Genomic DNA, 25,270 nt, shown 5'->3' on the forward strand with positions numbered 1-25,270 from the left:
TTCTTTTCTTGCGTACTGGATTGATATTTGAGAAGATGCCAGTTTGCATAATCTCTCTTTGAATGTACTTAGTGTAATTGTTGCGTTAAGAATCTATATTCCCGGACTGCATGCAATAAACTGGGATGGTGGTATTAGATTTGATTAAGAATAACGATTTGAGCAGGAGAGTCTGAAAAATGTATGAATGAGGCCATCCACGGATTAGGTTACTTTCCATGGTTCTAATATTATAATTTTAGTTTGTTACAGGACATTTTTATCTTTCTTGCAATTGTTTATAATTATCCAAAAGTTAAAATACTATCATTTAGAATTCATTATGTTTGAACTCTTTTTTTCTCCTAATTTTTTCTGTTGTATTCCTTCTCCAACCCCTCAATCATATATTAGTACAAAGACGTGATTTTAAAATAATGTATAAAATCATGATGACCGAAATGATTCCGAATTATACGTTATTAAAGTCCCTGGTACATTTACATGATTTCCTTCCAGGGTATTTTTTTTCCTTCTGCTTATTTTTTAGTAATGATAGGTTGTAAAAGAAAAAAACACGTCATAATTGGGTCGCCATGTTTCTCCTCGTAATTTAGACTAGTCACGATTCTGGTGAGGCCTACGCTCGTATCTTACACTACATGCAGGTAATGCGTTTGAAGCATAACCCTTCATTCTTTCTAATATTGGATTGTATAGCAGTCATTGTAGTAATTCAGGAACAACGTTTCTGTAACGTCATAGTTTGTAAAGTAATGTAACGATGTTTCTTCGCATGAAAGATCAACTTAACATACATATACCACCGATCATCCTGAAAATTTAATGCTACATAATAATTTGATTACATTAAAGAAATGCATCAGTTATTGGACCGTGACATGGTAATTTCAGTAAGTAAATTGCGTTCAAGAATGTTCTTGACTGAAATAATATTTGGAAAGGAAAGTTCCTTCTTTTTGGTGTTGATACATGATTCTGCTTCTCCGCACGTGCCTGGAACTACGTAGCAGTTTTCATAACCTGTAACATTTATTTAAGTGTTTTGTGTCACTTCTAAAATTCTATTAGACGTTTCGTTTTTAATTTTGGAGTTCTCAATCTTCTTATAATATTTGAGTTACTTTCTGGAGATGGCATCCCAAAAAACGACCTAGTCTGTAAGACGCATGAACTTTCAGAAGGGTCAGACGCAAAACATGAAGTTCATAGAATGAGCCGGATGCAACATATAAGTGATTGTCAATTCACTTAGTCCGAGGACGAGCCTTCTGCGTACTTAATACTTGTTACAGAAGACCATTCTTACTTTAGTTTTTGTCTATTTCTTACTCCGTGACTCTACAGTACCTGAAGGACCTTAGCATCCTCACTTGTGGGAGGTTCCTTAAACTCTTCTTAGACATTTGGTAGGGCCCCTTGGGCGAGTTATCAGCCCGTCTTTAGGCAGGACGGCACAACAGAAACACGGAGACAAACGTCTATGTTTTGATCGGGATTCGAACCCATGATTCCAGTGATCAAGGCCCATGGCCCATACCGTGCGACCGCTGTTTCCAATTAATTTTGTTTGTTCCTTCCTTAAAATTTATGTGATTGCAAAGAGCAGCTTAATAATAATTATAATAATAATAATAATAAGCTGAAGCACTACTCAGCCGGATGCAAAAGGCCGTGCTTCTTGGGTCGCTCCGACTACTACGTGCGCACGACCCCAACTCACTGTAGCCGCCTATCTCGTGGTTCGAGCCGTGACTACAGTTTCATCTGGCCTGCTAGCATCCGAGTTATGACGGCAACACGCCTGAAGTTTTTGGCTGCTTGTGGACCAATTAAACAATTCATAATAATAATAAGAAGAAGAAGAAGAAGAACAACAACAACAACAACAGCAGCAGCAGCAACAACTGGAACTGTCTCCAACTGACTCAAAAAGTATTTGGCCAACATCCCGGGCGAACACAACATCAGGGAAGTTCAGGAAACTGCCATTCTTGGAACATCATACAAGGTGCGATCGGAAAGTTTCAAGACTGTGTCAATAGAGGGCGAACCGGATGTAGTACGAGCTTCTGCGTTTAGGGGGTGCGGCCTACATTCATAGTGAATCAGTGTGCCAGCCGGCATCATCGAATTAGCATTTGTTTCTTAGTTACGGGCGTTTTGGTAGTGCATTACACCGACCCTCCTGCGATTTCGGAATGGCATGTGCATCAAATTTTGCCAAAGACTCGCCAAAACGGCTACGGAAACCTATGAAATGCTAAAGCAAGCATTTGGGGAGTCCGCAATGGGTCGTGCACAAACTTTTGTGTGGCATTCACGTTTTAAAAATGGCCGAACCTCTGTCGATGATGACGAGTGTTCTGGACGACCATCTTCGAGCACAACGCCCGAAAATGTTACGAAGATTCCGCAGGCCATTCACGAAGATCGACGTCGTACCATCAACGACTTGTGCGACATTGTTGGGATAGGCTATGGGACCTGTCAGCTGATTCTAAAGGAAGAACTCCACATGCGACGCATCATGACAACGCGCCAGCGCACACCGCCCTCAAAGTTCGGCAGTTTTTGGCCTCAAACACCATGGCCGTCATCTCGCACCCTCCTTATTCGCCGGATTTAGCTCCGTGTGACTTCTTCCTCTTCCCAAAGATGAAAATTCAGCTAAAGGGAAGGAGATTTGAGACGATAGAAGAGATTCAGGCAGAATCGCAGATGGTGCTTGACAGGCTGACAAAGAAAGATTTCCAGGGATGCTTCCAGGCTTGGCAGCGGCGCTGGGATCGTTGTGTTCACTCCCAGGGGAACTACTTCGAGGGTGATGGATGAATTTAATACCTGAGATAAGTGTACGGGTTTTTATAGGCGCAGTCTAGAAACTTTCCGATCGCACCTCGTACATCGTTCGAAAGACGCTCATGTAAAATATATAATAATGCCTCACAATAAATCTGTATAATGCATATAACACGTGTTGGAAAAGAAAATGTATTTCGGAAATAGCTGCTGCACTATGTACCTGAGGGGCAAGGTTTGTCTCGGGTACATAGAAGTAAATACCCTATAAAGTGGTGAATAGATGGAATAATAATAATAATAATAAAACTATTATCGTCGTCATCATCATCTTCATAGAGTGATTAGGAAACCGACAGAAACTTGTGTGATTGAATCGGGTCGGTTGTCATGCATCGTAGGATCGCTTCATCCTTCAAGGGAGTCTGTCATCCTCTAAGACCTAAAGGAAAGTATTAACTTACATGTACCGCATGATTTAACAGTCAGTAACCCTGCATTCTGCCCATTGAGTGTACTTGGTGGATTTCGTGTGAGTTGCAGTTAAATAGTGAATATTCCCCTACACAGTAACCACTTGATCTTTGTAATGTGTACACGTTGTGTTTTCTCTCAGGTAGGAACTGACTTTCAAATATTATTAAGATTAACTTAGAGTTTGAAAAAGGTTAAACGCATAGAACATTTAAACCCCATGTTCTATAAACACGCTTTTCTTTTCATACCTATTCATAAGAAATTGTTAGGTGACACCAAACATTCAGCCACCATAGAGACAATACTTTATTCACTCTTGTTGCAGCTGAAAACCCAATGCAGCAGTTCGTGTCGTGATGAGTGGAGCAACACAGTGGCTGTGCGTTTGCAATGTACATAATATAATGTTCTGTTGTCTGAACGAGTAGTTCACCCTTGCAATTTTCTGTGTACTACAGGTGGCGTATAGACAGGTTCACATGTGGAGCATTACTGGGTATAATCAGCTGTATGTGTACTGTCATGATTTAAGCAAAAGCAGTATTTCTGCTAATAGCTTGTGTGCACCGCATTTATGAGCTCATGCTATAAAATCGCGAGGCATTTGTAATGCTGCGATTTCTGTTGAAAATCACTTGAATATGCTCATTATATACGCCTAACAATCTTGTTCTATCCGTACAAAATCCACACACCGTGGATCTTCTGCGTCCTTGCTTTTTGAATCCTAAAATAGTTCGTCGTTTTAGATTTTGCAGTATTGCTGTCTGTCTTTACAAATCTTCTCTCTCTTTCTTATGTGTGTCTGTATGTGAACTTTGTTATTTACAAACGTACAGGAATCGTATTTATTGCACAGAAATCGTATAGTGAAGGAGGTGGGTGTCAGCTGACTTGACGTTCTGGTAACTGAAATTCAGCACACAGTCTGAAAATAAAATCACGAAGACAACACTGCCGTGTGACTTCACAGGTCATAACAGTGGTACATACGATTGCTACATAGTATGCATCTCACGTGGTTCTTGTAATGGTCCGAACCTGTAGTGATGATAGCGATATTCGTTGTGGAATCGTGAAAGCCGTCTTGGAACAGTATATAGCTCTTGTCAAGGTCATTTTCAGGACAAAGGAAAGGAACGTCTTTGTGAGCTAGTGAAAATGTTCATATTTTTATTCTTTGGTTCCGATGTCTTTGTATGACAAAACTCTACTCATGTGCATATGGTGTTTGATATGGCAACATGCTACAAACATATTTACAAATGCTTATCTTTTTTTTATAAGCTCTTACCAGACGCCTAGTTTTATTTACTCGTGCATCATTGTACTCTATAGTAGTAACAGCTGTTTCGTATCCAATACCGTGAAGCTAAACAATGCCCCGTAATTCAGTGCCACCAAATCTCAGTTCAGTTCAGTCCACTTCGAAAATCGTTTGGATGATTTTAGCAATTTTGTGTGAAAGACATGTCGCTGTAGGCCAATATCCTACTTAAATATTGGCGTATTTCTTGCCTTCTTACGGGAGGACACGATTGGGAACAACATGTTAGTCTAAGTCCCTGTAATTTTTCGAGGATTAAAGAATGAAAAAAAAGGTCATTCCGTAATGTGCCTTTTTTCTTGCCTACTACGAGGTGCGATCGGAAAGTTTCAAGACTGCGCCTATAAATACCCGTACACTTATCTCAGGTATTAAATTCATCCATCGCCCTCGAAGTAGTTCCCCTGGGAGTGAACACAACGATCCCAGCACCGCTGCCAAGCCTGGAAGCATCCCTGGAAATCTTTCTTTGTCAGCCTGTCAAGCACCATCTGTGATTCTGCCTGAATCTCTTCTGTCGTCTCAAATCTCCTTCCCTTTAGCTGAATTTTCATCATTGGGAAGAGGAAGAAGTCACACGGAGCTAAATCCGGCGATCCGGTAAGATCTTTGAGCTCCTGACAAACGAGAAGTCGATTCTGCTTCTGGTCCTCAGACAGGAGCCTTGGCACAACCTGGCTGCGATGCGTCGCATGTGGAGTTCTTCCTTTAGAATCAGCTGACAGGTCCCATAGCCTATCCCAACAATGTCGCACAAGTCGTTGATGGTACGACGTCGATCTTCGTGAATGGCCTGCCGAATCTTCGTAACATTTTCGGGCGTTGTGCTCGAAGATGGTCGTCCAGAACGCTCGTCATCATCGACAGAGGTTCGGCCATTTTTAAAACGTGAATGCCACACAAAAGTTTGTGCACGACTCATTGCGGACTCCCCAAATGCTTGCTTTAGCATTTCATAGGTTTCCGTAGCCGTTTTGGCGAGTCTTTGGCAAAATTGGATGCACACTCTTTGTTCATGAAAATCCGCCATTCCGAAATCGCAGGAGGGTCGGTGTAATGCAGTACCAAAACGCCCGTAACTAAGAAACAAATGCTAATTCGATGATGCCGGCTGGCACACTGATTCACTATGAATGTAGGCCGCACCCCCTAGCGGCAGAAGCTCGTACTACATCCGGTTCGCCCTCTATTGACACAGTCTGGAAACTTTCCGATCGCACCTCGTATATCTACACCCGTTCACACCTACCTGATCAGAATACGCCAATCGGAGGAGTATATCGTGCCCTTTCATATGTATAGTTTGAACGTTCTTCAATATAACGTGTTTACCATGACTTTTGAAGTAACCCTCGTAATTTGTGGTACGTTAGTGTTATATATAAACGCAACGCAGTAGTAATTACGTAGAGCGGTTCAAAAATTAAACCAGAAGCAGGTCTATCCCCCGTGTAATAGACTCTCCTCAACTCCCCGTACTAAATAATAGCAACGAGCTGTACAGGTGCGAATATGATGCCATCACTAGCAGAACGTTTGTTTATTCTTGAACATTACTTCGCATCGAAAACGTTTGCTGTTGTTCGTGAGGAATTTAGCTATGCGTATGCTGGCGACGAAGTATCGAAGACTGGTCACAGAATTTTGGTACATGGAAGAGTGCATATGATGTGGTTACCGAGCGACAAAACAGCAGATATCCCTGATCTTCCGATGTTAAGCAGTGGATCAGGTGTAACAGTAGAATACGGATGCAATATTTTTATTAGTTGAGTCGTTTTATGTGCGAAGGGATACATGTGTAGTATTTAGGGTTGCGTTTTAATTGGATCATTCAGTATACGGATGTTCAAACGAGCTTTTTAACGTGCATCCGCTCTCGCAAGAGAGAAAAGAATCAATGGAGTTAATTCCGGAGACCTGAAAGGCATATTCATTACGTACATCTCTACCAATCTGTCTTCCGATGTAACTTCTTAATTTTTATACCCTTGGTGTACTACTGAAAAACGCTTCTCTACGATGTCTCAATCCGTCGGCTTGAGGACAGGATTATTTCGGCTCCTATATTTGTCGACATTCGTGGCTTTTAAATGCTTGTGGGTCCTATGTTTCTGTAGAAATAAGCGGTCGTTCTGAATTTGTCATCTTGTAAACTGCGTATATCAAACGTAAATTTAAAATCTTGAAGGTTGGTTCGTTCGAAACTGTCTCTGAACTACAGTTATTGATTTTCTTCATGATTTAAACCACAAAACGCAACCAGCTTTCTGCACTTATATCGACATTCTTGAATATAGTTTTACGAAAATAGAATTTCAGGGCGTGTAATTTTGTTTTATGGCGGTCATATCAGTAAACGAAATCAGATTTGTATCTTAGTCACTGTTTAATATCGTTCTGAAATAAATTACGTCCCACACCTCAACTATATACTACACTTGCCCACACTGTGAATAGCAACGCTGCTCGTACTGAAAACATGAGTCTTTTGTACTACTGATGGAAAAAACATTCCTCTCAGTGAAGTGTTTTGCTCTGTTTGGGATTTTATTGTTTATCAGATGCTGAATAAAGCTGGGGATGTATTCACTAGTCGATCGTACAATCATTTTCTCTAGGACTGTACTTCATGAAGATGGTTAACTCTCTGAATCAAATATGTCATCTCTATTCTTTGCTGCCGAAAGGACGTAATATGGAGAACCTGTGCTTGGTTTCCAAATGTAACAAACAAGTACTGAATGTTCGAAGATATCATGTCCTATAAATCAATTTTTTGAACGTATGAAGCTGGAAATTGGCTCTCAGCATTTATCGTAAATGGACATTCCATGATATTTCTGACACAAGACAATTATTAAATGGAAATAAGGGTGTTACATTTTAGTAGCCTGTCGGAGCTATTTGCTTATTGCCTTGTGTGTGTGTGGGGGGGGGGGGAGGTAAATGCTACTTTCTCCATTTGGATTCTCTGTAGGCTAAATCAAGTTGTGCAGATAAATAATCAAATTATACTATTCTAACGATCTGTTGTTGAATGGCCAGTAACGTCCAAACGGATTAGAACCTGCTATAGCGATTAACATAAAGACTTGCAAGAATACAAATAACTCAGTGAAAATATACGCATGGAATTAGCTTTCGTAAAATACTCTCCTGTTATATACCCTCTCTGACTTACGAAACTAAAATTGCCTTCCAAGCTAGCGACTTTGCTAAACTGGTACATAATTTCAGCTTCACGGATTGGCCCGTATGACCTCTTCCGATTTATACTTAACCCTGAACGTGTGCATTTTCCAGACTCTGTGAACAGGACCTTGGCCCGTCTCAAGGCCTGTACCTACGTAGGACAATGTAACACAGAGAAAGAATGCCTTGAGAATTCAAGCTCGAGATAACAGTGTTTCCAAATGCGCTGTCATTATCATGACAAGAGTCCGTGAACTAATGAAAAGTAATAAAAAGTGGACTGACATGTACCACCAATCAGTGTAGCATTCTTCTAAAGTGTACTAAGAACTACATTTTCTTTATGTGTTGATGCTTAGTGTGTTTTGCTAAATAAAGATGGTCCTGTAAAGCGTACAAGTGCACTTCATTTTTGCTGTAATGGCAACAGTGTAGCAAGGAACAGAGGGGAATGGAGTCCACCAGCTACACTGCAGCCAACACGGATTGCAAGCGCGGTTTCAAACAGGGCTCTATCATTCTTCCCTATAAACCTGAGGTGGTAAGTTTACTCTTGCGCCAAGAAAGGGACGTAACATATCTTGTACAATTTATTATAGACACATTACCATTCTGTACATACCGATCTCAAAATGCTTGTAGCTTCAGCAGTTTCGGGGTTCCTACTTGCATACATAAACATCCCAAAATCATTTACCATTGTTTACAACACTGTTGCAGTGAAGAACAGTAATGTTCTGCAAACGTCAGAGAGGGTACGTACGGAATAATGTCCGTGAATTCTTAACCTGTTATTTAATTGTTTTTCATCATAAAACCGTAAACATATTTTAATAGAATTAAATTATTGTTCAGAACATACTTGGCTGGAGAAATGCCAGTCATAATACAGTACCTCATAAGGCGCTTGTAAAATTTAGTTATGATGGAACGTACTGTTTTCTGCTTTAAATTTGCTTCGTAATGGCGCGGATTAACTCCGCTTTTTATTATCTTTATTTTCCCTCTCTTTCATATACCCGCACTGATAGTTTGCCCATTAATGCTGATGAATTTTCCAGGAAATTGCTACCAAATTGCCCCTCGTATTAGATGGTAATGTCCTGATTTCCCATCCTATCTCAAGTCAATCGCACACTGAATGTGTTCCGACTGGGTCTATAAGGTATAAAATCTGTTTATCTGGGAATCTTACAATCTATGTCTATAATAAGCAGTGCTAGTTTGTTGGTGATCATTTGATGTTAAGGGATTTTGGGCATTACGCGATAATATCACATCCGTTCCCATGATAATGCTGTTGAGGGAGACCTACTGTGTATGTCTGCATGTACTAGAGCGTAGCACAGCTGTGACCGCGATATAAGAGCGTATGTGACATAACAGTGCATGAAATCGTAGAAAATTATTTAATTAAGTAATGATAAATAGTGGCATTAATTCTTTTGTTCCACGACATTACTTAATTTTAGTTTTATGTGCTGCTTTGTGGAGGCAATGCAACGGAAACAAAAGACTGTTCGCTCATGCATTGTCTGTTATGTATACAAAGCAGCAAAACAGGTTCTTACGTTAACGCTTCGCAGCTTTCATAATAAAGTAGAGATTAGTAATGATTGAAATGTGTATATGCTCCATTGTTACACTTTTCAATATTACTGTATTCATGTACTACAGATTTTCCCACCATTCTCAATGGTAATTTCTCTCTCTTTCTCTCTTTGTATAAATATACTGCATATTTTGCAGCACCATGTCCAATCGAATTTGAAATGTCTGTTGACATGCCAGCATAACTTCAGTCTTATGTATCTTGTATTCTTCTGCTGTTTGACAAGATTGTATCATCTATAGAGGGTGTTTATTGTGAACTTGAGTTTGGAGGATATTGGCTGACATTACTGTCGTCTGGGCGGTAACCACATAAATTTCTGTAATTATATTTAATTAATTCTCCATCCTAGTATCGATATAATATCTTAAAAAATGCAACTGGTATTATTAGATTATTACTGCTGGTGAAAATAAGCTTGTTCTTGTTTGCTATGTTGGCAAAACTTGGGCCCCGCGTTTATCGTTTAGTCGGGGGGCCTTCATCTCAACGTCATTGCTTGGTCGTTCTACGAGTACGTAGCCATCCAGGATGCACCAGATTTGTGGAAGATACTGCACAGGATCGGGGGGCAGACACGCTGAAGGAAGTACAGTAACGCGTACAGTTTTGACCCAATTCAGTAAACGTTTAATTTAAGCTTCGTATATCATTGAAGATTTCCAGTTCTCTTCGTAGGGGTATCGACTGCATTCATACCTTCTTAACAAAGTAATGCAACGATGTACTTCATTGCAGCGCGTCTTTTCCAAAAGTGTACATCGCTAGTTTGCGTTCTTCGTTGGCTCTGTTTATTTCAAATTGATACGGAGTTCATTGCGCTACACATGTTTATGTTTTTTTGACGTAAATACGTCTATATTTTAGGGTCAGTGTCATTCGGCAAAAAGTGGAATGGAAAAGTGTAACAATGGTTTATCAACAAATAAACAACAATGGTTACCTAGGAAACTTCATCTGTTTATCAACAAATCGACAATAATGGTTACCTAAGAAACATCTATTTACTCGGCATTTTTGTTACCTAGGAAACGTCATCTGTTTACTCGGCATTGTTGTTACCTATAAAACATTTCATTACATTACCTTACCTTACATTACCTTACCTTACTTTACATTACATTACCTTACCTTACCTTACATTACATTACATTACATTACATTACATTACCTTACCTTACTTTACATTACATTACATTACCTTACCTTACATTACATTACCTTACCTTACCTTACCTTACCTTACATTTCATTACATTCAGCTGCCACAGACCCATCTTAAGCGTAACTAATTCAAGTTAAATAAACAATGTCTTAATCAAACTTATTTCAAATGTAAAGCATATATGAAGGAAATATTTAGAATAAAGCCAATATATAAACTTCCTTTCCGTATAGACGTATTTACGTCAAATTCTCCGGAACCGTGGTTCCACTGACAAGTTTTTTTCATTAAATATTTCTCCGTTTTTTAACCGTTTATAAATCGTTTCAAATGAACTTGTAGATATTAATTAGGCCTGCTGTGCTTACTGTCACTTACCAGTGATTTATACTCTACAATGAGTATTCTTTACGTTGTGCTGGTCAACAGCACGTCTGAATGCATCCGACAACGTTTAGTTCAGACCCCCTTCCACTCCACCCATCTAGCAAATTTAATAAAAATCCGTTTAGCTGTTTCGAATATTAGACGTGCGGATAGGTGGACGTAATAATACATCTGAATACATTGGCATTGTGCTCTAAATGCATAATACGCCTGCATCGCCATAAGCAGATGTCCATGTGAAAGAGAGAGACAGGTTTCTGCTTCTCACAGCAAATGAGCACCGAAGAACAACTTTTTGGGGAACTAATTAATGCATAAATAAGAGTGGCCAAGCATTAGTGAGAGTATAATTGTATTAGCATGTTATCTAATTGATGTAATTACATACTCCAGTTTTATTAAAGAATTTGACTGTGCTGCACGGTATTAAATCTACGTGTTCGTTACAAGAAACCACTGAATGTATGTTTTCTATCATAGGCCTAGCGATAATATTTGACAGACATCGATATATTATTTATTTATTTTCTTATATTCCCCCATCACACAGTTTCCTCACTTTTAAGAAACAGATTTTTTTCCTCGTATAAATTTAAAAGAAAATCCAGATGTTTGCGATTCGAAAATGTTAAGTAATATCAAGAAGCTGAATCCTTATTCTTCTTCTTCTTTGGCTCTTCGGTCCGTAGTCGGTCCATGGCCTCCTCAATTCTCCTCTTCCATTCGGCCCTCTGTTAGGTCCAAAACATCTTCCTTTTTACGGTGCAAGGTTGTTAGCCTTGCGACCAACCCCCAACCTGGAGGACCAGGGTACCTGTCTTAGTCTGACCTCTCCCCCTCAACCAATCTGGCTATGGAGGCCCTACCAGTAGCTCTTGGGGTCACTGAGGTACTCAAGCCCCACCACCACGACAAAGTGCAGGTACCATTAAGTGGGGAAGCTGAAACCTTAGATGAGAATATTCAGACTCGATACTACTTGTTTGTACATCGTAGCATGTCCATCTGTTTCATTACATTTTAAGGTTAACAAGAATTATAAATAAGTCGATGAACCTTTTCGAGTACGACTACCCAGTTAAAATAGGCTTACTGTAAGTACATAAGTTCCAAAGTTTTCGTCTGCAATTAAGTTCATTTTTGAGCTCGTATAGAAAATTATTAGCAACATATTTGTTACTCAGAACTAAATAACCCCATCTTATTTCGTGATATCTTGTTGCTAATGTGTATGAAATTTAATTAAGTTTTCAGTAATAGGTCATTTCAGAACAACACAGCCATTGGACTATGTGAGCTGAATTGAAGGAAAGAGGGATCTAGCTGTATGAATAAGGAAGATGGAAGGTTCTGTTATTTCACATAAGGTACATACCGAACATGTGGCGTCATATAATAAGTCTACGTTAGGTCTTGTTTAGAGCAGTTCTTCGTTGAATTTCATGCGGGAATTGTTGAAATACAATACGCACATAGTTTTATTAGACTGGGATCGCGAAGTTTCTGTGTCTGGATAGGGAAATTTATGTTTGTCAGCATTTATCCTAACTAGTTTTAGATGGTAAAGACTCAAACCAGATAGTCTTAAGAAGTTTGACGAATTATATGTGAGTGAATAACAACAAAAAGGTAATGGATTTTAAACTGCGTTTCCCTATTCGGTGTAAAGTAATTATTTTAAAATTCAATTACATAACTAATTTCACATTTTAACCACTTAGGATCTATAAAAAAATCTGCGCCCTATAAGTGCGCATGCATTTGAAAGCAAAACATAATGCATGTTGAATAAAACTATCGATGATGAACGTGTGTGTGTTTACGGTTACTAATTGCGAAATATAATATATTTTCATTTTATAACTCTAACGTGCGAATTTATATTTTCTCATAAAAATTCGCGGCACGCCGGTTGTGGAACACACCTAGAGAGTTTGCCGGTCTTTCGCGGTCTAATTTCATTGTAGGACTGCCTCTGTAGGCCTTCAGACTTGCCTGGTACATATTTGTTTTGCCTTTCAGCTAGGATGTTCATGGTTTTTGAAGATAAGAACAAGGCAACAATGTCGTCCGTAATGTAGTATTTTGTGGATCTTCCTGCCATGTGTATATTTAGCTGTCAAATTTAAAATAATTGAAATTGTAGTTGTGGCATTTGTCAAGTACTCCAACCATGTTTCATTTTCCTTTTTTAAGTGCAGAGCAAAGTTCAGGATCGTAATGGAATCTAGTGATGCACATTAGGACTTTACAAGTGGCAAAATAAATCATGGTCTCCTCTAATTAACTCTGTACAAAACTACAAAGGATGTACAGTTGTGCTTTTTAAAATTAACTGATGTGTGTTTGATGGGTCATTCATAACTACTTAACAAGACCGGGAGCTTGTTTCGGCCGATTCATTCCCACGCGTTCACATTAAACATAAATGACCGTTTGAACATGATCTTGCAATTGTGTTCCGTAACCAATTGAAGCTTAGTTTGTCAGATTATTGCACAGGCTTGAATGTATCGTTTATAATGGAAACAAAAACTGTTAGAACTGGTACTTGATGGGTTAAAACCGTGGACTTCATACCGTATGCTGCAATGCTGCAGCTGATGTCTAACGGAATTGTCAAATTAGATTTAACATTTCTGTATGTTTCTGTCTTTCAGGTGAGTGGGAGCAATCTGTGGTAACTACTCTCCATCTTGGTTAAAGCTTCAGTTTGGTAAGTAAATTAATTGTTTTTGCTTAGAGTAGCTGTAACCGTTTTTTTGTATTTCTGTTGTCGGTATAAATTATTAGGCGTTGCAAAAACAATTTTCGCGTATCTGGTACATACAACTTCGGTCTTTGTAATCTGAGGTCGTCACAAATTAGGTACCGGCATCTGAAGGTTTGTTGTTTTAGTTCCAAGTAGGAATGACGTCCTCCGTATTTGCAGATGATTTCAGCACATCTGGACTGTAATGAACTTGATTCTTAAATAGGGAATTTAAATTTTTTCGAGGCGTAAATATTTTGTGTGGCAGTGCCATATTTTCTTGCTTTTATCATTTCGTCTGATTATCTCAGAAGAACGTGAGTTAATTCAGCAGAAGTAGGCAGCATCATTTAACGTATTCATTGATTTTAAAAATTGCAGTTTGTTATACTATTAAAACACTTGCTTTCTGTTGGCAGCCAAACACAATTTCTGTTTGGGCTGGCAGTGTTTTAGTCTGTGCCCTAGATTGATGTTTTTATAATCCATCATCAATCTCTTCGTGTTCCTTATTCTTTTGTGTTTGTTTATTCTTTTTTTCCTTCGTTTGTTTACCTCTTTGTGTTTGTTTCTATATTTATAGTTCGTTCTTTGTTTCCTTCTGTTCAGCTGCGTATTTATATTTTACTGGGTCCTGTAAGCTCTGTAGGTTTGAAATAAAAAAGAACACAGATTGACGATGTCTGAAAACGTGATACTGAGGAAAATATTTGAGTTCACAACAAATGAAATGACAGTTATGGAGTTAGGTGCATTGCTTCGTAATTTGTACACTTCACAAAATATTATTTTGATGATTAAATCAAAGAAGATGAGATGAGGGGTGCATGTGCCATACATGGGGAGCTGAGAAATGTACACAAAATATTGGTGGGATAACCTGTATAGAAGAAGCCATTTTGGAGATTGGGTGTAGAAAGAGGATAATATTGGAGTGGATAAATGGTATAAGATGGTGTAGAATGGATTCATCAGACTCATGACAGGTGCCTACTCGAGATGCATTGGAAGGGGGGGGGGGGGGTGCCTTGACCATCTATGCTACTATTATCTGCGCTGTGATGGTTCTACTAGAAACTAATTTATCATTGATAAAATTAAGATAATTAAACGACTTCCTGCGCTGATATCGATAAACGTGTTCATTTATTCGCCCCTTTGCGAAAGGCAATGCATATGGTTCTATGCTTAATGTAAAAAGAGTCATATCATTACATAATTCTGCTGTGCAGTGTTGTCTTAATGTTTTATACTTGCTGCCTTGTATGTGCTAGTTACACATGACGATGCAACTTCCTAGCGTCCGCCTGCCAACGTGCTCGCAGTGTTTAATAAAATGTTACTGATGAGAAATACATACAAGACGTTTAGTTTTTATCAGACTTATGAATAAATTGGAAACAACCTCTCACACTTTAGCTGTTCTTATATGGGATGATTCAAAGCTTTAATACAATACTTAACCAGGGTGTTGGGGAGAATATTTGGAGCAGAAAATATAAATAACGTTTATATTCTTTTCAAAATCATTAACATTTCCAAGTGACAAAGATTCTTACGTTTGTACCGCTTGGTATTATTGTGATAATTTGATGAGGGTTTCGCGATTAGAATTCGTGGAAGTGCTCACATGTTCCCGCCACACGAACAGGAAAGGATTCGAAAAGAAAAAGTATTCTCCAGTTGTCTGGATGTGTTTTCCACTCATCGCAGTCTGTGCTGACGTGTGTATATGGCAGGAAAATAAAATGAAATTGTAGCTTCTGGCCATGCAGTAATCAGTACTTTTATCTTAGCTTATTAGTTTAACGTTAGAAATATGCAAAAGTCTCGTTTTAGTAATGCCATTTTGTGATTGTAATGATTATTATATGTGAAACAGAAAAATAGTTACCGAAATGTGAATTAGTATTTCCTCTACTGGCCGCAAGTATTATACATTCTGCACATGTATTAAAATATAAAAGATTAAAACAATAATGCCCTCTTCACATTCTGGTACTGAAGTTAGGTTGAAAGTGGCTGTCTTCTGGTTTGTTGCGCCGTATAGTCTGGTAGAAGTTTACTGTCGTTTCAGGGTGATGATGATGGAGGCAGCAAGGACCTTTGAACGTCGGTAAATTTTACCAGAATACACGGCTCAACGACTCAGAAGATAGCCATCTTCAGACTCACCGCCGTGAAAACCTCAAGCCCTAGATGAAGCTGGGTTGTTTCCGTAGGTTAGAAACTGTTCCGTTATTTTTATAATCTGCACCGGAGTTATTATTCTGGCTTACTGCAGTTTATGAAATTTATCTTGAGTTAAAATAATTGATACGTGTAGTTGAGAGGTGATAAAATATGTTTTTACCGCTCTATTATCTGCCTGGAATGAATGACGATAGTAGTGTTAAGTTTGTTTTTCTTAACTTCAGTTGTATTTTATTTCTTGGCCGTTGAAATGTGTGTATTATTTTCTAAATGCAATATGAAAACATCTTTGTATAACTCTTCTTGGTTGCACACTGCAGGTTTAGCAGAGTGAGTAGAATTTATCAGATCAAATTTTTAAATATTCTGGTTATGCTTCTTAGCTTACCTTCTTTACTCAATGGATTGCATTAGCCTTTTGTTGCCACTCTGTCTGTTTTCCATATTGTTATTCTATACCCCGCGATAGAAGTACTTATACCCTGCCGATGGAGGCAGTATGTTCCTCGGAAACTTTGGTAATCGCTTACAAGACTACACGACGCCACAACCCTTGTACCGTGATTGAAATCTTCACCCCCATGAGAACCTCACGTCTCATTTTTTTTTAATTTTGCCTAAAAAACTGCATGAAACGTTGTTACGGGCATAATGAAGGTCTCAGACTGATTAGATAGCAAGTCAGAGTAGAATATTAAAATTTATGTTATAGAATTGAGGTATGGAGGTGCGTATTTGATTCATGTGGCTGCGGATAGGGTTCAGTGATGGGGTTTTAAGCACATGATGATGGATGATGAAGTTACATAGATTTTGGAGCAGGTGTGTAACTACAGACCTTTAAAAGAAGACAGTGTATTATAAAGTTGGATAGTAAATGTTATATTGAAATCAATCGAACTACGCCATTTTCACAGACTCCTCTATCGGAGGGAAGTTCGATTTGACTCTAGACCTGCCAGCATCTTGGTGCCCTGGGAAGGGTTTTCGAGTGTCCACCGGCATTTTAGAACGTATACAAGGAGTTGTAAATGTTTAATACTTTGTTAGATTATTTCTCACACTCTCCCGATATTTGCTGTTGAGACAGTTGGTACAGAAGATGCGAGAACACAGTCGTAATCTAATTACTTCTGTTAGCTTTTTTAGCATGTGCCCATTCATTATACACGATAAGCTCCTCCTAATTACTCGTCAACAGAAAACGTTTGGTGAGCTAAATTATGTTGCATAGAAGATTAGTGAATATAACTCATATTTAACACACAGGGCGTACGTGTAATTATTTATACTTTGGTATCACTTCTGTAGTCTTAAAATTACTTGTCAATGTTCTGCGGTTTTTATCGTCTTCATCATATGGTATCATGTCTGACTTTTCTTGCGATGTGTTTACTGTATGAACTTTCATTGTAATCTTGCAAGTAAGTAACATCATCGCAGGTCACAAAGCCTTGCAACTTGGATATACCAATCAACATTTCTTGAAATGTGTCCACGAATATCTCCTTTAGTAAACGTACGAATCAAATTTGACTTGGAAGGATTTCTGGTGGCGGCGGGAGAGCATATTGTGATTTATTTTGGTACTCAATCTAACGATAGCATTTAGACATATGCTTACGAAAACTACCTGCATGTCAAGAAATACACAGTCAACTCGAAATAAATTCTTCAGTTCAACAAAAGAAATAAGATATTTCATCCATTCGTTTAAGAAACGTCAAAGACGAGAAAGAGGAATCATAATAAACCGTTTCAATTTTTTCTTTTCTAAAGAACAACGGATAAGCAGGACGTGGTTTTATCAAAAAGTTTCAGTGCTTATTCGACAAGGATTGATATTGTCCGCTGAATTATTCATACAAGGAGCTACCAGAATCTAGTTGAGAATTCCAATGTGGAGTAAAATGATGGAATAGTCTACGTGCCTTTCCGAAGAACATCATCTTTAAAGTTCTAATAGCAAAACTTGGTCTGGGGGCCGGGGGGGGGGGGGGCACAGCAAGAGGTAAAGATGGAGCCAAGTCTTTGTCAGCCATGGAGTCAGGAGAAAAATGTAATAATATAAAGAAAATGTCTTTATATAACTTCTAAAGCAACGAAAATATGCAGAGAAGAGAAACTTGTGAAGATTAAATTTCGTCGGAAGATGCACCTTAAGACTAGTGAAACGCTTGAAAATCGAAGTATATTCATGGCGCATGTTTTTCGTGTGTGGTTCTGACGGCCAGCTCAGTAGAACGGTTCTGTTTTGTGGCACTTACAGAGATTTTATTGGGAAATCACAGCTACTGATGAGTGGATGAAGGAAAGTTATTAACGCCCTGGGAGAAAAACAACATTAAACTGAATGCCTGTACAGACTTCTTCGTTACTGAGCGAAGTTGTCGGAAAGAACTTTTTTAATGTCTCCATCCATATAAGTGAAATTTTTCCACAATTGAACCTCCTACACATTCACAGTTTATTAAATTTGCCATGATTTAAGCCTACCTTAAATGACTGAAACAGTCTTCGTATTTGAAACTTCAAGTCCGAAAGTTCTGTACGTTTATATTAGCTTGCCTAATAATAAGTCAGGAATCATGAATTAACCTTTAAGAGTGAAATAGATTTAAAAACAAAAGTCGAAAGGAAACCATAATTTTTTTTAAAAAAACAGGCCTTTATAAACACAGGTCGCATTAGTTGCCTTAACTCAGTCAGTACAGATGCTAGCTACTGGCTGGACAACTCGGGTCTGATTCCCGACAGGGTCGTATAAAAAATACGCCGCTGCGTCCAGACCGTCTCTGGTACCAAGCTACCGTCTTTCCTCGTGGGTACAGCGGCCAGAGAGTGAAACTGACCACTCACATCTATCTAGGACCAAGGTTAAAAATACGTGGTGCTATACCTCTACTCCCCCATACATCTTCAGAGCGAGGCCAAAGAACTATAACCACGCGTAATTTCGGGACTAAGGCCTACATTAAATAGAGCTATTTCGCCCAGCTGCCATATTGATCTGTTACGTTTGGTACAGAAGACTGCAACTTGCCTCTAACCTCAACGTGACATCTTGCTTTAATAGTTATCAGTAATGAAGCTAGATAGCCAAGTGTCCTGTGAAATGCTCCAAAGAATAAATTGCACTGAGGTTCTTTGGTTCCCCAGACTTCGATATAACACGGAGTAGAAACGTTTCAATGAAATAAGTTTGCGTAATGGACAGTGTATTTAGTATTTTACATTACGAAATGTGGGCATAATCCTATTTAATGTGAGTTGGTGAACTTACTTTCAGAAATAGATGTGGTACAGTATATTTAGACAATCGAATTTAGCAATTTATTTAAATGGACTAAATTCTCTTTATTGGATACTGTATATTTTTCTGTAAAGTAGGTTAATCCTGTTTAGTGTTTTGAAGTTTATTAAGAAAGCGGTATGATATAAAAAGGTAATTGCTTTTAGATGTGTGGAATAAAAATGAGGACGCGATAATAAGGAAGGGTCGATGAGAATAAGATTTAGAAGGGGTGGGAAAGAAATACAAGAAAGGTAATAGTACGAAAGGGACAAGAGAAATGAAAAATGGAGGGTGAGATATGAAGATACAAAAGCAGTGATTCCCTGTTGAAATTCAATGGGATTTCACAATAACCATTAATATAAAATGCTTCTGTTTTCTTTACTCTTTTCGGGTGGCTGCCAGAGACTACATTCGACAAAGGTCTAATACATAAAGCGATCTGTAAGGCCATTTTCTTCAATATTCAGTCACAACTATACGATTGTATGCGTAAATCGAGTCGTCTGGTATATACACGATAAATAGCAACTTAAAGAAATGTGATGCCGCACGATTTGACTTTTGGTGCCTGAAATTAATTGCAATGAAGAACAGATTTAATTAAATGTTTGTGCAGTGGACCAACTTTCAGTAATCACGTAAAAGTTTCAAAGCATTGTGTTATTGCTTGCATTGCTTGTTAAGAGTATTATATATACATAATCATCATCATTAGTCCTGCTTTCAATGTTGAAAGTTGGTGACCCATCATTAGTCACGTTCCACAATCCGTCATATACATAATATAATAAAATAATTTCATTATTACACAGAATTTCGTTTGATGAAATACCGGTACGAAGGGTGTTTCAGCAATACTTAAAAGGATGTGTGACGTTTTTCATATTCAGGTTTATTAGATGGTTAAACGACGGGAAATTGGCCACTGTTTGCCAGCTAAAAGATACAGGAATGAAATTGTAGCTCTTGCGAGATTTCAAGTTCTCGCGACTGCTAATCGACGATGTCTGTGTTTTGGTTTGTTGCACCGTGAAGTGTGGTGGAATTTACCGACGTTTCAAAGTTGCTTGCTGCCCCCATGAACAGGGCGATCGCTCTGACTACATAGCGCAACAGCTCAGAAGGCAGCCATCGTCAAGTTGTAACGGCCGTTTGCTTCAATAAGAAAATATTTCACCTTTCTTTCTGACTGTTATAACGAGGATTTTGTGAATACGTGACCTTTCTGCGAAGCATAAATAAACCAACAGCTCTACTATAGCAACGCCACCGTTCAGTGTCACAAGTTCTTTTTAAAGTTATATTTTATTTGCGTGACTTCCATAGCACGACAAATAAGATTCAATTATTTACAAAAAAACATTGTCATACATTTAAAAAAACTTTTTTTCCTAGTGGCAGTCATAAAGAGACAGCATATGTCGCGGAAAAATTCAGAACATGATATAATGGCTAAAACTATGTTTAGACATAGAAGGAAAATATATCATTTATCTGATTGGCTGACGAATCTGTTTCTGATTTCCACTATTATTTATTACCGAGATCTCCACGTCATTCAAAGCAGTGGAGCTGGACATATTTCTTATACGGAATTACATATATAACAAGAGGCATAGTTTTTAATGTTTGGCAAAATGCATTAATATACGGTTCAGATCTAAAGCGAAGATTCCTTCCATATCAATAACTGAATGTGAGAGAGGCGAGGGCTGTTCAAACCACAGAAATGTACCAAGGTATTTTAATAAGAATTTATAAACAAATCCAGGACTAGGAAACTTATACTGTAGTCATCATTTGATGATTCTTCGTCTCAGTGCTGCGCGCTGTCCGTATCGAAACACCATTGGTCGAATTGTGTGTCTGCCAGGGCTATTAATATGCTTTGCTTTCTGAATCGCGTGACGATTCATTCTGATGTTAATCACACCGATATGTAATCTGACGGCCATAAGCTTCCGACTGAACGCGTTGACGTTTCTAGTTCAAACGAGGAGTAGACAACAGCAACTCATTCTTCCGCTAAAGCTGCGGCCTGCTACGTTATACACAGGCGAGGCCAGGAATGTTTAAATAGCGGCCTCTTAATATGTTTCAAAGTTGCTGGCGAGACAGAAGCGATGCCCTATAATGCGACATACGTAAGTTACGAACAAAGTACCAGTTGTAATCTGGCATTTCTGACCTACCTTTTAATCATTAACCACCTCCAGCAGAATCCGTGAAAATGTTTCAATCGTTCATTTGATCAAGATATTCATCAGTTTTTATGGAACCAAAATGTTATTACCATGTTCACTAGAGGCTGTAACTGGGCCCTTTCTTTCTCGAGCCAGTTGATTCCAGTCCACAGGTTAACGCCAGATTTGTCTCACTTTAATATTATTCTCCAATCTATGCCGATGTCTCTCAAGCAGATTCCTTCCTTTCAGGTTGTTCTACTAAAATTTTGTAGAACGTGTGCATTTATAATTTACTATATCCGCCTCACATCCCTTGATTTTATCACCCTAATAATATTGGGTAAAAAGTATTGTTTACAACCATCCTCAACACATTTTAAAATGTGTGACGTCTGAAGTTGAGAAGGCTTCTCGCCTTTTGGCGTGTTCACAGTGCCTGCGTCTATGTGTTAAAAATTAAAAGATATTAAGTGGACTTTAATGCGTTCGACCATAATAAAGAAACATTTAACTCCAATGCTAAGTACGTAGGTAACGAACCTTCACAGTCAACTCTCAAGTCATGTACCTTTGGTGTTTATGGAATTGTAGATTTGATTAAATCGCCCGTGATGTCAAAGATTATAATTGGCTTCAGATTGGACTAATTCATTTTCTTTAATAATGTTCTACGTACTAGCTGATGAAGTACGCTTTACTGGTGGCGCCACGGTTCGTCTATAGAAATTAGAATGTGGATGTTATAACGTGGCAGAAAACAGACGCTTTAGTTTTATTTAAAATCGGATATTGTAAATTATATTAATTCGCAGAGCCCATGGAGTATTGATTTACTTTCTATAGTAATTGGTTCTCGATGCTGAATTTCCAGTGTTATCACTCGATACTGCAATAAGTATAATTTTTAAGGTTTCCGTATGTTATAGGAGCGTGTTCAACTAGCAGCCCGCGTGCTAGATCCAGCCCGAGACTACTTGTAACCACTCCAGCGAAATGGTTTGTTAATTTGTCACTACTTACCACAAGCTCATTATTTATTTCTTACCTCGAAGAACTTGAAAAAATAGCGACTTTTATATCATCCGCTGCTTTATGTACAAGCGCAGCAAATCCTATTGGCTTCAAAACTCTGCCGTATAACGTAACTTTTAAGGGAGGAATAAAAAAGTTTGGACGACCCTGTGCTGTAAGATGATAACATATATACAGTCACTAAGAGTAGCCGCCACCAAATTGTATGATTAAAGACCACATCTAAAACGTACAACATTGCACAGGGACAGCGGAGTCCAGGCGAGCGAAGACAGCCAAAACTCGCACCGTAGCAATGCATGATGTCTCAAACCAGAAGACTGGAATCGACATCGTAAGAAGCAATATGCGGCATGTACGAGGGAATGAAATTTATAATAATGACCACTAACCCATCAGTCCTTTATTTGTAGCCTAATTATACCTTGTTGCTGTTAACTGTAACATGACCGTGTGAAGCGACGACGAAATGTTGAGTATGTACTACCTGCCGTCATAAAACATTCTGTAGCCTTTAAATGAACTATAATGATGAAACGTTGATGATGCCATGAGAGCTGTCGGAAGATGTACATTCACAGCACGTTTACCAGAGCTTAAAGCTTTACAAGGGCTTAAATAACGCTCAGATTAAAACTATATTTGTGTGCTGGAGCTATGCAGCTGTCTCTTGCATTTATTTTCAGATGCAATATTCCCATTTTGAACTACTTTTATCGTGTGTTGTTTCATTTTTTTTACAGGGCGTTTCATTTATAGAATTTGATGTTACGAATAAATGTTAGTTTCTTGATCTTAATTTTATAAACATTTTCTGCTGCTGATGCCTTCAGATTTGCTTTATGAAACTGTTTCGTACTTATTAAAATGTAAATAGTTGAAGAGGCTGGGATAAGGGCTGTGGTTCAAATTTCAACGTAAGTAGGAGTAGTTCGTGTCATTGACCTCGTTCATTTAATACGTTACAGTATAGGCTACATGGTGTGATAAAATGTACAGCCGATGAAGACACGACCGTAGGTTATTTTGAAGCAACACTGCTTGGACTGTTTGGAGAAAGTTACTTAAGCCGAGCTCAGACAGGTTAAGATAGTTTATAACTTATGCTTCCTTATCATTAAAGATGAATTAGAGTTTTTAAAATTATTCTTTATGTCGAAATTGAAGAAAAAATAACCTAAAATTCTTCATGTTTTACTTTTTATTTCCCTATGATATATTTATGTTATCCTCCTTTCTTGGTGGTCTTCGAAGTGTGCTTCTTACGGTAGGTTTCCCCGCAAAAATTCTGTATGAAATATTTTGCTGTCCCATTATCGGATAGTGCCTAGCCCTTTGTAACCTCCTACATTTCACTGTCCTAGAAATACTCGTATGTGGAGAATGACTAGTAAAGATTTATTGACTGAGGTGTCTGCTATTAGATTGTTTCTAGTCGTGTGCCTAAACGAATCTTATCTCCACATCAACAAACGTGGGATTCATAGCGGATAAACTTAAATGAGGCGGAATCTCACAAGGATATTATTAGGTTCCTGCACATCTCTCTAATATCCATTTCTCCTCACCATTATCACCGCCTAAAACAGCTTATCACTTAAAACGTTTAAGCATATTTAACGTTCGCTGGTGTTGATGATTGTGACTTAGGCACGGACGGGTTAGAGTGTATTTTGAGTGAAATAAACACCATTGAGGAGGTGGCAGAAAATGGAAATGATTAATCGCAAACGAGTCTGAGTGAAAGTCAAGAGTGAAAGTACAACACACATTAACACGTCACACACAACGATATCACTGACATAAATTAAAGAAAGTTTCACCCACATGTCTTTAGCTTTTCAATTCTTGTAAATAAATGTGCTCCGTAACGAACATCCTGAAGCAGAGGCAGGCTTCAGTCAGGTGTTGCTGTGGAAACCGAAGTCTCTATATCATAAATACAGAAGTCCGCTGTTAATCTTTACTTTGGGCCACTTCACTTCACTTCACTTCACAAACACGCACCAGTGATTCTTCCACATATGCACATTTTTACCATGTACCATAGTCTCATTTCAAAAGATTTTTTGCCTGCGGTGTGCGTCTATGTCGAATGTATCATCAAAGTTTCGCACCGTTGCCGGGTTAGCTTACTTATAAACAGTAGCTATTTCATGGACTACCTGATTTGTACGAATCTTTATCATCTATATGTAACCATAACTTAATATTCCTAGCTCCAGTGGCCTATTAGTTATACAATAGCTGTCAAACTGAAAGTTAAGTTAATATTTTCGCACGGCCGCCATGTTGTAATTTTATATTCTATGAAGGAAAGGTGCATATTATTTTCGAAGATCTATCACCACATATTATTACAGGATGTTATACAATGTGACGCTAGTTTCACTTCCAGCTCAAAAAGTCCGTGCGTCCGCTGTGTTGTTATTACTGAAATTAAAAGGTAAACGCGATATTTCAAGTTGTAACGGCGGTGTGTATAAAAATGGCTATCATCCGCGTTATTCCACCGTGTAGTCTAGTAGAAGTTCACCAAATTTTGAAGGTGCTTGCTGTCTCCATCAGCGGGCAGTTGGCCTAATTATGAATGTAGCAAGCACCTCTGAAACGTCGGTAAACTTCTACCAGACTACAAGAAAGTCAGCAAATTGGGTTGGTTTCCTGTGGCATAAAGATTATATGAAATATTTAGAAAATCAATAACTTGGTTAAAATGTTGGCAGCTGTGGCATCCTCACAGGACGGTGATTTGATAAGCCTGCTTGTTTTCTTATAAAGTAGCGTAGGCCAATACAAATTAAATGTAGCCAAAACTAATAGCCATACCAGCCGGTCCTCTTG

At 38.4% G+C, this 25,270-nt stretch overlaps 1 protein-coding gene and 1 long non-coding RNA gene across 4 annotated transcripts in view; both read left to right on the forward strand.

Moving 5' to 3' along the window:
* Positions 1–25,270, forward strand: part of LOC110827499 (TOX high mobility group box family member 3) — a 312,988-nt gene that overhangs the window by 151,599 nt on the left and 136,119 nt on the right. The window contains exon 2 of one of the 3 annotated variants that reach the window (XM_087351384.1): positions 13,626–13,681. The exons of the other annotated variants lie outside the window; for them this stretch is intronic. The gene's annotated coding sequence lies outside the window, so the exon portion shown is untranslated. The remainder of the gene's footprint in view (positions 1–13,625; positions 13,682–25,270) is intronic. 3 annotated transcript variants of the gene reach the window in all.
* LOC147873337 (uncharacterized) lies at positions 8,495–25,141 on the forward strand. The gene is made up of 4 exons (XR_015535827.1): positions 8,495–8,556; positions 12,236–12,332; positions 22,321–22,390; positions 22,672–25,141. It is a non-coding gene; the product is annotated as an uncharacterized LOC147873337 (long non-coding RNA).

The sequence above is a fragment of the Zootermopsis nevadensis genome, unplaced genomic scaffold, assembly GCF_977971745.1.
Source record: "Zootermopsis nevadensis isolate Lab colony 2312 unplaced genomic scaffold, Znev_1.0 Znev_ptg000019l, whole genome shotgun sequence".
Lineage (NCBI taxonomy): Eukaryota > Metazoa > Arthropoda > Insecta > Blattodea > Termopsidae > Zootermopsis > Zootermopsis nevadensis.